The following is an 11167-nucleotide window of genomic DNA, read 5'->3' as shown; positions in this document are numbered from 1 at the left end:
GCACCCCCTAGTGTTTTCCTCGAGAAGTTCCATGGACTTAAAGGATAACTATCACAAATATGAAAATATAATATCGGCTATATCTCATGAAAATAAAATCTCAATATAAATGAAAAATATTTAAAAATTCTGTACCATTTCTGAAATAATCATGGTAACTATCCTCTTCTCTGCATTCTGTCTATTTTCATGCAGCTTTTTGTATGAGTTAGTTATTTTGAAACAGCTAGCTCAAATACATTGTATATGCACAGGGAGCTCATACCAATGTATTTGACCATACCGTCAATCAAAAAAAAAATTCCCCCCACCCGGTATCTCCCCCAAGGAACTTAGGAGATACATTATTCCCTAAACACCATTATAGAGTGAGAGCTCACAACTGAAACCAATAACTAGTCCATCAGCAAGTACCGGATTCAACTTAAATTGTTCTGTCAGCTCCGTCAAGCAAAGCGTGCTGACTCTAGATATGAGGGTAAACAGGGAAGGGGAGTAGGCCGTGTATAGCCAGTGTCATTAGGATGTGAATCGCCCCTTTGTGTCCAAAAAAGGATCCAACTGTCCCTGGAATCCCAGAAATAACTGAGGGGCTGTCACTACAATGTATAGGCTTAAACAACTGTGATCATTACTTTATAGGGGGTTTCCCCCAAACATCCTGCTCACGGTACCCCTTGGTCAGGCTGAGTTTTCTCTTTGTCCTGAATGGGGCGGCGGGCTATTCTGCGGCCAATGTGGGATACTTGGCCGCTGTCTTGGACGAGTATCTATCCAGTACTGGACGTTGTCTGGCTGGTGAAAGAGCTATACTTTACCGCCATCCACGATCCGCAACTTGGCCGGGAACTGTAGGCTATCCCCATGTCTCGTAGGCATCTTTAGACGAAGAACGTGCTACATTGTCGTTGCAGGGCTGCTGAGTAGTCAGGGTAAAATGAACATGAGCTCCTTGATAATAAATATCACCATTGCTCCTTGCAGCTTTTAGTGCCCTGTCTCTGTCTAGGTAGTTTAACAGTTTAATAAGAAAGGGTCGTGGAGGGGCTCTGGGAGGAGGGGCTTGTGTGGGTACCCTGCAAATAAGGGAGTAAGTGCGGCTCACCAAAAGTCCTTGTTGGTTTAATTCCACGGGTTATCCTGTGTACAATATCCCAAATCAATGTATCAGTAATGCAAATTGTTGTGGAACAAATCCAGGGCAGCAAACTCGACTGCAATATTCTTTATTGGGAAGCAAAGTTATTGTGTGGGTATCCTATGGGCCGTCTCTGCCACAAATTGCTGTGTCCATCAGCCACTGCTCAGCAAAAAGTTCAGGATTTTGCCCTTCAGATTTTTCTGGTAGTCCCACCACTCTGACATTTGAGCACCTTTGGCGATTTTCCATGTCTTTCCATGTGGTCTGTGGCTTGCTTCATCAATTTGTGCAGCTGGGTGATCTCGTTAGGTAGAGGAGAAGTGCGGTCATCCAGGGAACCCACCCTTTCCTCCATGGCTCCTGTTCCTTCCCGGATGGCCTGCACATTCTGCTTCAGCAACGATAATTCCACCTTTACTTCCTCGATCTTGGTGGTAAGAGTTGCAGTTAATGAAGCTTGGCAGGAGGCTATGGCTGTAATGATGTCCTGTGTAGTCGGTGCAGCGCTCTTCTGTGCATCCTCCTCCATCTGGTAATGCTGCTCTTGGGAAGCTGGGGGGAGGGGTGCTGCCACCATTTTGACTTGCGCCATTGACCTGCAGTTCAGGCTCTGAAGTGACCCCTGTGCACAAACGCTGGTTTGTCCTCCCGCCCCTCCCCGCAGTTCTCTGCGTTATTGGGGAATTTCTACTGCCTGCATTCTCAACCTCCCGTTCAGCCTGCTGCTCCTGAGTAGCGGAGGAGGTGCGGGCGCCATCTAGTCTGGAGCCTCGCGCATACTGCTCCAGCTTAGCCGCAGTTTCCAGGCGGACCCGCTGATTACCCGGTTTATTCCTCCTCATTGCTGGTTCTTTGATGTCTGGACCTACTCTCGGACCAAAGTTTGCTGCCAGGTAGGGTCAGCTATGGACTGTACAGGGTGATTGCCGACTGAGCTCCCCTTACATGCGACCTAGCTGCTGGGCATGTGGCTCCCCCTGATTCCTCTTTAATATCCCACTGCATCTTTCATGAAGGATTTAATATTGTTGTGGGACATGAACCATAATTTATTTTCTACTTGTATTTATCGAATGGATACATAGGTATGGGATGCCTTGTCCTGAAATTTGTTGTACGGAAAGCGCAGAATTATAGGAAGGCCTTCTCCCACAAAGTCCATTACATGCAAATAATGATACTTATCATAAAACTGTATATTTTACTTAAGTTCATGCATCCATATTAGTGGCAAAATATTCCTATTGGGTTTATTTAATGTATACACTTTTTTAGGAGAGGTAAGATCATCCAAATTAAGACCTTTTATCCAGAAAACCCAAGCATTCCAGGTAATATATCATATTCCTGTTTTACAGAGTAAATGTATCATTTTTCATTTAGCCTGTTCTCTTAGCCTCTATAAGAATTCACTTTCAGTCTTGCCTAATCTTCCATTGTTTGCTAGTGGATCAACTTGTTTTATGCTGAAGCTTTTGACTGTGTTGCATTAACCACTGCTTTTCAAACTCTTGTCTTGGTGTATGTATTAAATGGAGAGAGAACAAAAGTTGGGCAGATTTCACTTAGAAAAAGAGGTTACATTTGATGGATATATGTTTACACTTCATCTACTATGTTAGTAACCCATCAGCTGTGGGTCTCTATCTGCTCTTGATGTAAAACTCTCAGTACCCAGATACTGGTGAATGTCTCTTTATTCTCTGTTTCTAGAGAATTGTTGAGGGGGGGGTCATCAATTTGCATTTTGGACAAGATACATGGGACTCTGCATCTGTTGCATCTTGCGCCTCATTGTACAGAAATACTGTAATCTCTCCCTGTGTTACAAGCAGGCAGCTTGAGTTGGAATATTTTCCCAATGGGTAACATTCCTTTCCCCCATTACAGCAGCATACTAGGCCTTAACCTTCAGCAGAGTTGCACCTGCAGGATAATTAGTAGCCAGGAAGTTCTGAGTGTAGTAATTTGATTTAGAACAAAGAGGAACCAGGGAATATTTCTGGGGATTGAGATGCTGAGATGGTTATCATTTGTTTGTGCTGGAATCATTTATTTGAGTGAGCTGATTGGGAGCCCCTCAAAAGATATACTGGATGTAACATGTTGAACAGATTGAGGGGGATATGTTTCCCACTTTCCTATTGCCCCCTGAACAGCAGCATAATAGGGGTTAACCTTCAGCAGCATACTAGGGGTTAACCTTCAGCAGAGTTTCACCAGCAGCATAATTAGTAGCCAGAAGTTCTGAGTGTGGAAATTGGACTCAGAACCTAGAGTTTTGGATTGAGATGTTGAAACGGTCCCCCTTACTACATGTACAGTGGTGAGCTCTTGGGTAGTGTTTATAGATGTGAGAATGATTCAGCGTTCCATGTTCAGTGAGTGTCTATATTCTGCATTTATGGTTAATGCCCAGAAGGGTAAGGATTTCATACATGTATTGAAGTTTATTGCACCTGTGTGGGATACATAGATAGTGTTGTTAATATATGCTATGAAGTTTATTGCACCATGGATACATGGATACTGCTGTTGCCATAGGAGGAGGATGACTTATTTGTTTGGGTAGGCTAGTCAATGGTATATCTTCCACTGTTGTTTCATAGATAAATAGCACCAGAATTCACAAAAAAAGTAGAAATAACACCGGGTAATTTATGAACCGTGGGCAAATTTGCTCCTGGGCAGTAACCCATAGCAACCAATCTGTGCTAAGCATTTTTTAGCCAGCTGCAGGTTCAACAATGAAAGCAAAAGTTTGCTTGGTTGTCATGGGTTACTGCCCAAGTGCAAATGTATCCACTGTTTATAAATAAGCCAGTGCCACCTTGATGCATATCAGTATATATGTAGTGCCAATAACATGCATAATAAATTATCTATAAAAGTATAAAAAAATATATATATATATTTACAAATAGCACAATAATATTAACCGAACAACACTGAGTAATTTATCAAAATCCTAATTTATCTCATTATTTTCTGAAATATAGTCCGACTAAATCTGCACGGGTTCGTTCCCCTTATTTATCAATACATTTTCCCGAAAAAATCCAGTGTGGGAAAAAACTCAGAAAAAAACATGAAAATCTTATGAAAATTCCAATTGTACAAATTTTTGGCATTCAGACTTTAATAAATAACCCCCTTAGTATAGCTTATGTTAAACAGTATTGAAAGCCTGGAGGTGTAGTTTAATTTGTATACTTAGGTGTTTTAGGTGGGAAGACACACAGACATGCAGTCATACTAGGGCAGGCATACAGTAAAAATATACAGCAGGTCTGGACTTGGCGTCCAAATAGTCCCTGGCATTTCAAATACACAGAGGACGAAACAGCCGCATCAGCCCAATAAATAGTCAGTGTCTATGGCATCTTACAACAGCTCCTCTGCCATGTGCCAGAATCCACAGATTGTCAGTCCAGGCCTGATAAACACCACTATTCTTTGGCAGGCACACAGATACATAACTTATTCAGATAAGATGTGCTGTTGTGCACCCAGAAACATAGAACCTCACACACCCACACCTAATGCCCCACTTTTCCCCTAGGGCCGCTCCTCTGTTCTTTTCTAAGAAAATTAGTTTGTTATAAACAGCCAGACATCAAATTGGCCAGGCTGAATCGCTTGAACAATGGAACAAACAAACAAATACTGTATATATTTACTAATAAATACCAAACATCATCGCCGGCCAAGCTGCTGGAATGCCCAAGACAAGGGTGCACGCATCACCCCGCCCCCTGAGTGCATGTACGTCTGCGCTCACTCCCGTGTCAGGAACAGTAGTCCAAGCACAAAGCAGGAGCACAAAGAGTACTGTAAAGAGGTAGGAGAGCAGGACGTCCTCTTAAACTTCAGGAGCTAGGAACTAGGGGCAGCCAGGTAAAAGAGGTACGTGCTTGTCGCCCCTTCACCTTTCTGCCCTAGGCACGTGCCTCCACTGCCTACCCTAGTTCCGGCCCTGCCAAACATTATGTTGAAACATCACTAAATATTTTATCATAGGCAATCTGATAATACATAAGTACATCCAGATACAAATGTGGTGTTGTAGCAGTGACACCCACTTCTCATAATGTCTGAACTTCACTGACACGATTGACTGCAGCTGGACTAGAGTTCCCACTAGGGTTGCCACCTGTCCGGTTTTGACCTGGACAGCCTGATATTTCGAAGGGCTGCCCGGATCCAACGTCCTGCCCGGTTTTCCAAATAAGGAAAATCGGGCAGGAATCCCTATGATCGACACTGCGATCGCCATGTCATGGCCCTGCCCCCTCTGCATCACTGCCCTGCCGGTCTCCGGGCAAAAAGGTGGCAACCCTAGTTCCCACCTCCACTCTCCTCCTGCTCCTTCCTCCCTCTACTGACTCATTGGCAGTTGCTTCTTACTGACGCTACACAGACATATGACAGCTCCTTCAGTCTTACTTAGGGAAAGTACAGATAATCAGCCTGCAGGTTTATGATACTTAGGATTTTTGTTCAAGTATAACCTACATTCAGTGCGACTGGGGGTGGGCCCTGGGCCTCCCAGTCCGACGCTGCCAAACCTTCATTATAATCTGCCCATGGCTATTGCTTATTGCACACATGGTATGATGCAAAACAATTATCTACTTTAGTCTTCTTCCCCACAAGCATTTTATGATCAGAGCATGACTAATTATATCTTAGTTGGGATCAAGTACAAGCTACTGTTTTATTATTATAGAGAAAAAAAGGAATGATTTTTAAAAAATGTAATTATTGGATTATAATGGATACTATGGGAGATGGCACTTGTACTTTCCAGAAATATATTATTTGGGGGGGGGTCAATGGATTATTTTGTGTATTTACCCCGTAAAAAATCATTATTCAGCAGCTGACGTGACTTCCGGGACTATTTGTATGCACTCGAGGCTTTCCAAATGAGTTGAATTTTTGTGCATAAAGTAAAATATTTTCTGGTATAAATCCCTATATCATGAAAAATATTAATTTTTAATTTTTTTTGGTATTTACAGTTCTAAATCTTGTCTCTAGAAAAAAAGGTATCGTTTCCTAGGTAAACTACCCCCAACACCCAAAATGCCTCTAAAGGGAGTACAAAATGTTCAAAAAACAGCTTGCACTGAATGCACTTAAAGGGTTAAACCTACCTGCCCTTATCACACTGCTCTGCCTGTCACATGAGTGCCACCTCCTCCTTTTAAGACCAAACACATATGGGATCCACAGCCTGCATGGCTCATTTACAATTCATTTAGATGCATGATACATGGCAGCACATAAATCAGCTCAGTCTACAGCATATTTCTAAATGAATTGCTAATCAGCCATGCAGGCTGTGGGTTCTATATGTGTTTCCATATGGGTTTTAAAGGGGTGAGGTGGCAACCTTACCTTATTACACTTGAAAAAGGGTTTTACCCGAAACATGTAGTGTGTTGCACTGCTAATAAAAACACATGCAGTTTGAAAATACTGCTTTGAAGCTGTTTATTCCAATAATCTGACTTTATCGGCAACCTTACTGTTACTGCTTGATGAGTAAGTTACATAAGTTTCTAAGCAAGTCAGTGCTGCAATTTTGTACATAACTGACATTATGCTTAATGCCAAATGTATTAAAAGATAAAAATATAGAAAAGCCAGTATTTATTCCCAGAAAAGGTTGCACCCCTTTGGCAATCCATTCAGTTATGGCCTAGGCAGAAGGAGAGTGGAAAAATTGGGAGAATAAGGTTACCTCCTTCCTTTTCTGCAGTATTTGTCTGCATGGCTGTGTAATTGTTTGTTGCAAGGCAGGTTTTTTATATGCTGCGTCTGCTAACCTCTGCCATTACAATTGAGTAATCAACCAATGACCATTCAAATTATGTGACTGGTTACAGTGCACAAGCAACCAATGAATAACTAGTATCAATGTCCAATAGGAAACAAGTAAGGGCAAAGCCTGGGCATGATGATATAATCATATAGGAAGTTTTTGGTGTGTCAAAATAGGCCACTCCCATCACTTCAGAAAACTGGTCAGAGTGACAGGAGAACGACGAGTTAATTGGTATAAAAATTAGCTTTTACAGTGGGATTTTTACTTTTTGTTATGGAAAATGGTTTTTCTAACACATAAGATTTGTACATTGAAGGTGAACAACCCCTTTAAGGCCACAAGATGGATGGTAATTTGTGGCTGGCTATGCATAAAAGCTGCTGTTTGAACTAGTTAACGAGGGTTTTAAAGGGGTTGTTCACCTTCAATGTACAAATCTTATGAAACAACAATGCTCTCAATGTGTTACAAAAAACATTTTCCATTTAAATATTTTACTTTATGCACAAAAATTCAACTCCTTTTGGAATGCCTCAATCGCATATAAATAGTCCTGGAAGTCACATCAGCTGCTGAATAATGATTTTTTTTATGGGGTAAATACACAAAATAATACATTGACTCCCCCCCCTCAATAATATATTTCTGGAAAGTACAAGTGCCATCTCCCATAGTATCCATTATAATCCAATCATTCAATTTTTTAAAAATCATTTCCTTTTTTTTCTCTATAATAATAAAACAGTAGCTTGTACTTGATCCCAAATAAGATTGGAAGCAAAATCAGCCTATTGGGTTTATTTAATGTTTACATAATTTTCTAGTAGACTTAAGGTATGAAGATCCAAATTGTTATAGTGGTTATTGCTGCTCTAAGATGCTTATACTGGGGAGCCTCACATTTGTGTGCTCCCATGAGGGCACCCAAGTGCCAAGTCATCTATATAAAAGATGCAACATTAAAGGGCAACAAGCTTGATTAAATCAATTTTATGGTATAGGCTTCTGTGGCAGTTTGTGCTATGGCCCAACCTTTGGGGAGGACCCCTCTAAGCTCGATACAAGTTTACAGATATATGAAACATTTCTTTATCAGCAGTAGCAGTAGTCCCAAAAGAATATAGAATATTAACTAAATGCTATAAAATAAAATCACCAAAGCTCACTTAGTTTAACCTGCATGGTAAGCTTCCAGGAGTGCAGGAGAGTCTAGAGGAGAAAATAGTAATTCTTTCTTAAATTTTTGAACCTGCCTCTGCCCTTAGACTAGGGTTGCCACCTTTACTTAAAAATAATACGGCCAGTGTGGGGGCGGGCACCAAAAGGTCTGCGCCGCAAAAAGGGGCGGAGCTACATGACGTGCCACAAAAGGGGCGGAGCAACATCGCAGAGACGTCCACGGCGCTGGAAAAAGGTAAGTTCTTTGTGAATTGGGGGCAGGCCAGGGACTTTTTTTAAAGGGTATTAGAAATTACCGGCAATTGCATTGCCGGTAAATTTGTAATACCGGCCCCCGGCCTTGGCAGGTGTTTTACCGGCTAGGTGGCAACTCTACCTTAGACACAACTCCACAGTTTGCTTTAAGGTGACAATTTGCCCACAAAATGTGCTTGGTAAAATTGCAAGTGACATTACATACAGTTTTTGAGTGTTTTTATAATTTGCAATGGGGAACTACAGCTCCAAGGATTCCAACAGACAGGGTCTAGGACAATAATGTTTGCTGTGTTTTTGGGTACAGGCAGTCCCCAGATTACATACGAAATAGGGTCTGTAAGGTTTGTTCTTAAAGGGATACTATCATGGGGAAATTTTTTTTTCAAAATTAATCAGTTAATATTGATACTCCAGCAGAATTATGCACTGAAATCCATTTCTCAAAAGAGCAAACAGATTTTTTAATATTCAATTTTGAAATCTGACATGGGGCTAGACATATTGTCAATTTCCCAGCTGCCCCAAGTCATGTGACTTGTGCTCTGATAAACTTCACTCTTTATTGCTGTACTACAAGTTAGAGTGATATCACCCTCTCCCTTTTTCCCCCCAGCAGCCAAAGAAAAGAACAATGGGAAGGTAACTAGATAGCAGCTCCCTAACACAAGAGAACAGCTGCCTGGTAGCTCTAAGAACAGCACTCAATAGTAAAAACCCATGTCCCACTGAGACATTGAGAAGGAAAAACAGCAGCCTGCTAGAAAGCATTTGTCTCCTAAAGTACAGGCACAAGTCACATGACTGGGGGCAGCTGGGAAATTGACAAAATGTCTAGCCCCATGTCAGATTTCAAAATTGAATATAAAAAAATCTTTTTGCTCTTTTGAGAAATGGATTTCAGTGCATAATTCTGCTTGAGTAGCACTATTAACTGATGTGAAAACTGACATGTTTTCCGATGACAGGATCCCTTTACATTGAATTTGTATGCAAGTTGAAATATATACATGCAACTTAGACAGATGTTTGTGTTAACACTATTTATTTTTACCTTTCTGTGTTAGTGTAGCTCCGTTCCTGTGCTGCAAAATCCTTTACCTTACCCTGATAGCGCGGCTTGGAAACCAGCGTGAAGGTGCGCACTTAGCCCCTGTACCGTCTAGGCACATTGGCTGACGCCGAGATGCGGAGAAACCGGGGCCCAAGCGCCCGCAGTGGTGCTGCAGCAGCGTTGTCGGAAATCCAAGATGGTGGCTCCGCCTCCTCTTCTCAAAGGAACGGTGCGCCCCGCAGCGCTACGAACCAGGCAGAAAGAAGGAAAAGCATATGCGTCCTGGCAGCACACAAGCTTGGCAAGTATGTCAGGGTTGAATCTGCTGGGCAGGGAAGCAGCAAAAATCGTTCACCTCCAGCTTCTCCATATAAATCCCCCCTGCCCTCTCCAGCCAGTATTCCTGATGCAGATATGGCAGAACAGGCAACAGCTCAGCCATCATTGATGGAGATAATTACACTGATCAGTAATAACCATGCAGTTACTATTGCTAAAACTGATGATCTGAAATCCGACTTTGCCCTCCTCAAACATTATGTGCAAAAGATAAGAGAGTGCACAGTTGAAGCAGAGAGGTGCATCAGCACATTGGAAGACGCTACTGCCCCTTTGACAAATAACATTGCTGAAATGGCGCAGAAAGTGCACGCTCTGGAGGCCAAAGCAGATGACATGGAAAACAGACTGCGCAGGAATAATATTAAGCTAGTGGGCCTGCCAGAAAGGGCAGAAGGCAATACACCTGAAATATTCCTGGAAAGCTGGCTACGGGAACAGTTGGGCGGTGATGCTTTCTCGACAACCTTTATTGTGGAACGTGCCCATAGGGTTCCTGCTCGCCCTCCTCTCCCTGGAGCACCTCCTAGACCATTCATTGCTAGACTTCTGTACTACAGAGACCGTGATACGATCCTGACAGAAGCTCGGAAAAAGCAGGAAATTATCCACGACAATGCCAAAGTCTCCATTAATCCTGACTTTTCTGTGGAAGTTCGTAAGCAACGTCTGAAAAAAAACTAAAAAACTAAAAAACGCCTGAGGCAACATAATCTTCCCTATGCTATGATGTTCCCGGCTAAACTACGAGTACAAGAGGGAGGTCGAGCACACTTCTTTACGAGTCCGGAAGATGTCATCTTGTGGCTGGAAAATAAGGCTCAGAGATCCCCAGCTCGCTAGCTGCTGACACTGGACTTTCAGATGCCCGGACGGACCCAGCAACTGGTCCTTGCCGACAGACTTGTAAGCACGGGACGCAGTAGATTGCTAGTTAATTTTCCCTACCTAGTTCAGGGTCCCAATAGGTTAGTGGATTGCCACTAGGAGGCATTCCTCCTCTCCATTTAAATTTTGGTTATGGGTATAGGTCCACCCAAGTTTGGGGGGTGGGCAGGGTGGGGTCTGGGATTGGGGAAAACTGTTGTTTTGATTCTTTTTTGTCTCTGTCTTTTCTCCTCTCTCTCAACTGTCAAGGTATACGTAGTTCTTAATCTAGGTGCTGTTATAATATGCAAAGTGTTTATGCTGTTTTTCACTTATATGATACTACATTATGCAAAGTACAACAATTATTTCTTGGAATATTAGGGGCCTCAATTGCAAATTCAAAAGGGCCCTCATGTTTGAGTATATCAAGAAACATCGCCCCTCTATACTAATGCTACAGGAGACGCATCTCACTGGCCAAAAAATTTTATCTCTC

The sequence above is a fragment of the Xenopus laevis genome, chromosome 8L (genome assembly GCF_017654675.1).
Source record: "Xenopus laevis strain J_2021 chromosome 8L, Xenopus_laevis_v10.1, whole genome shotgun sequence".
Taxonomy (NCBI): Eukaryota; Metazoa; Chordata; class Amphibia; order Anura; family Pipidae; genus Xenopus; species Xenopus laevis.
This window is presented reverse-complemented; position numbering follows the sequence as displayed.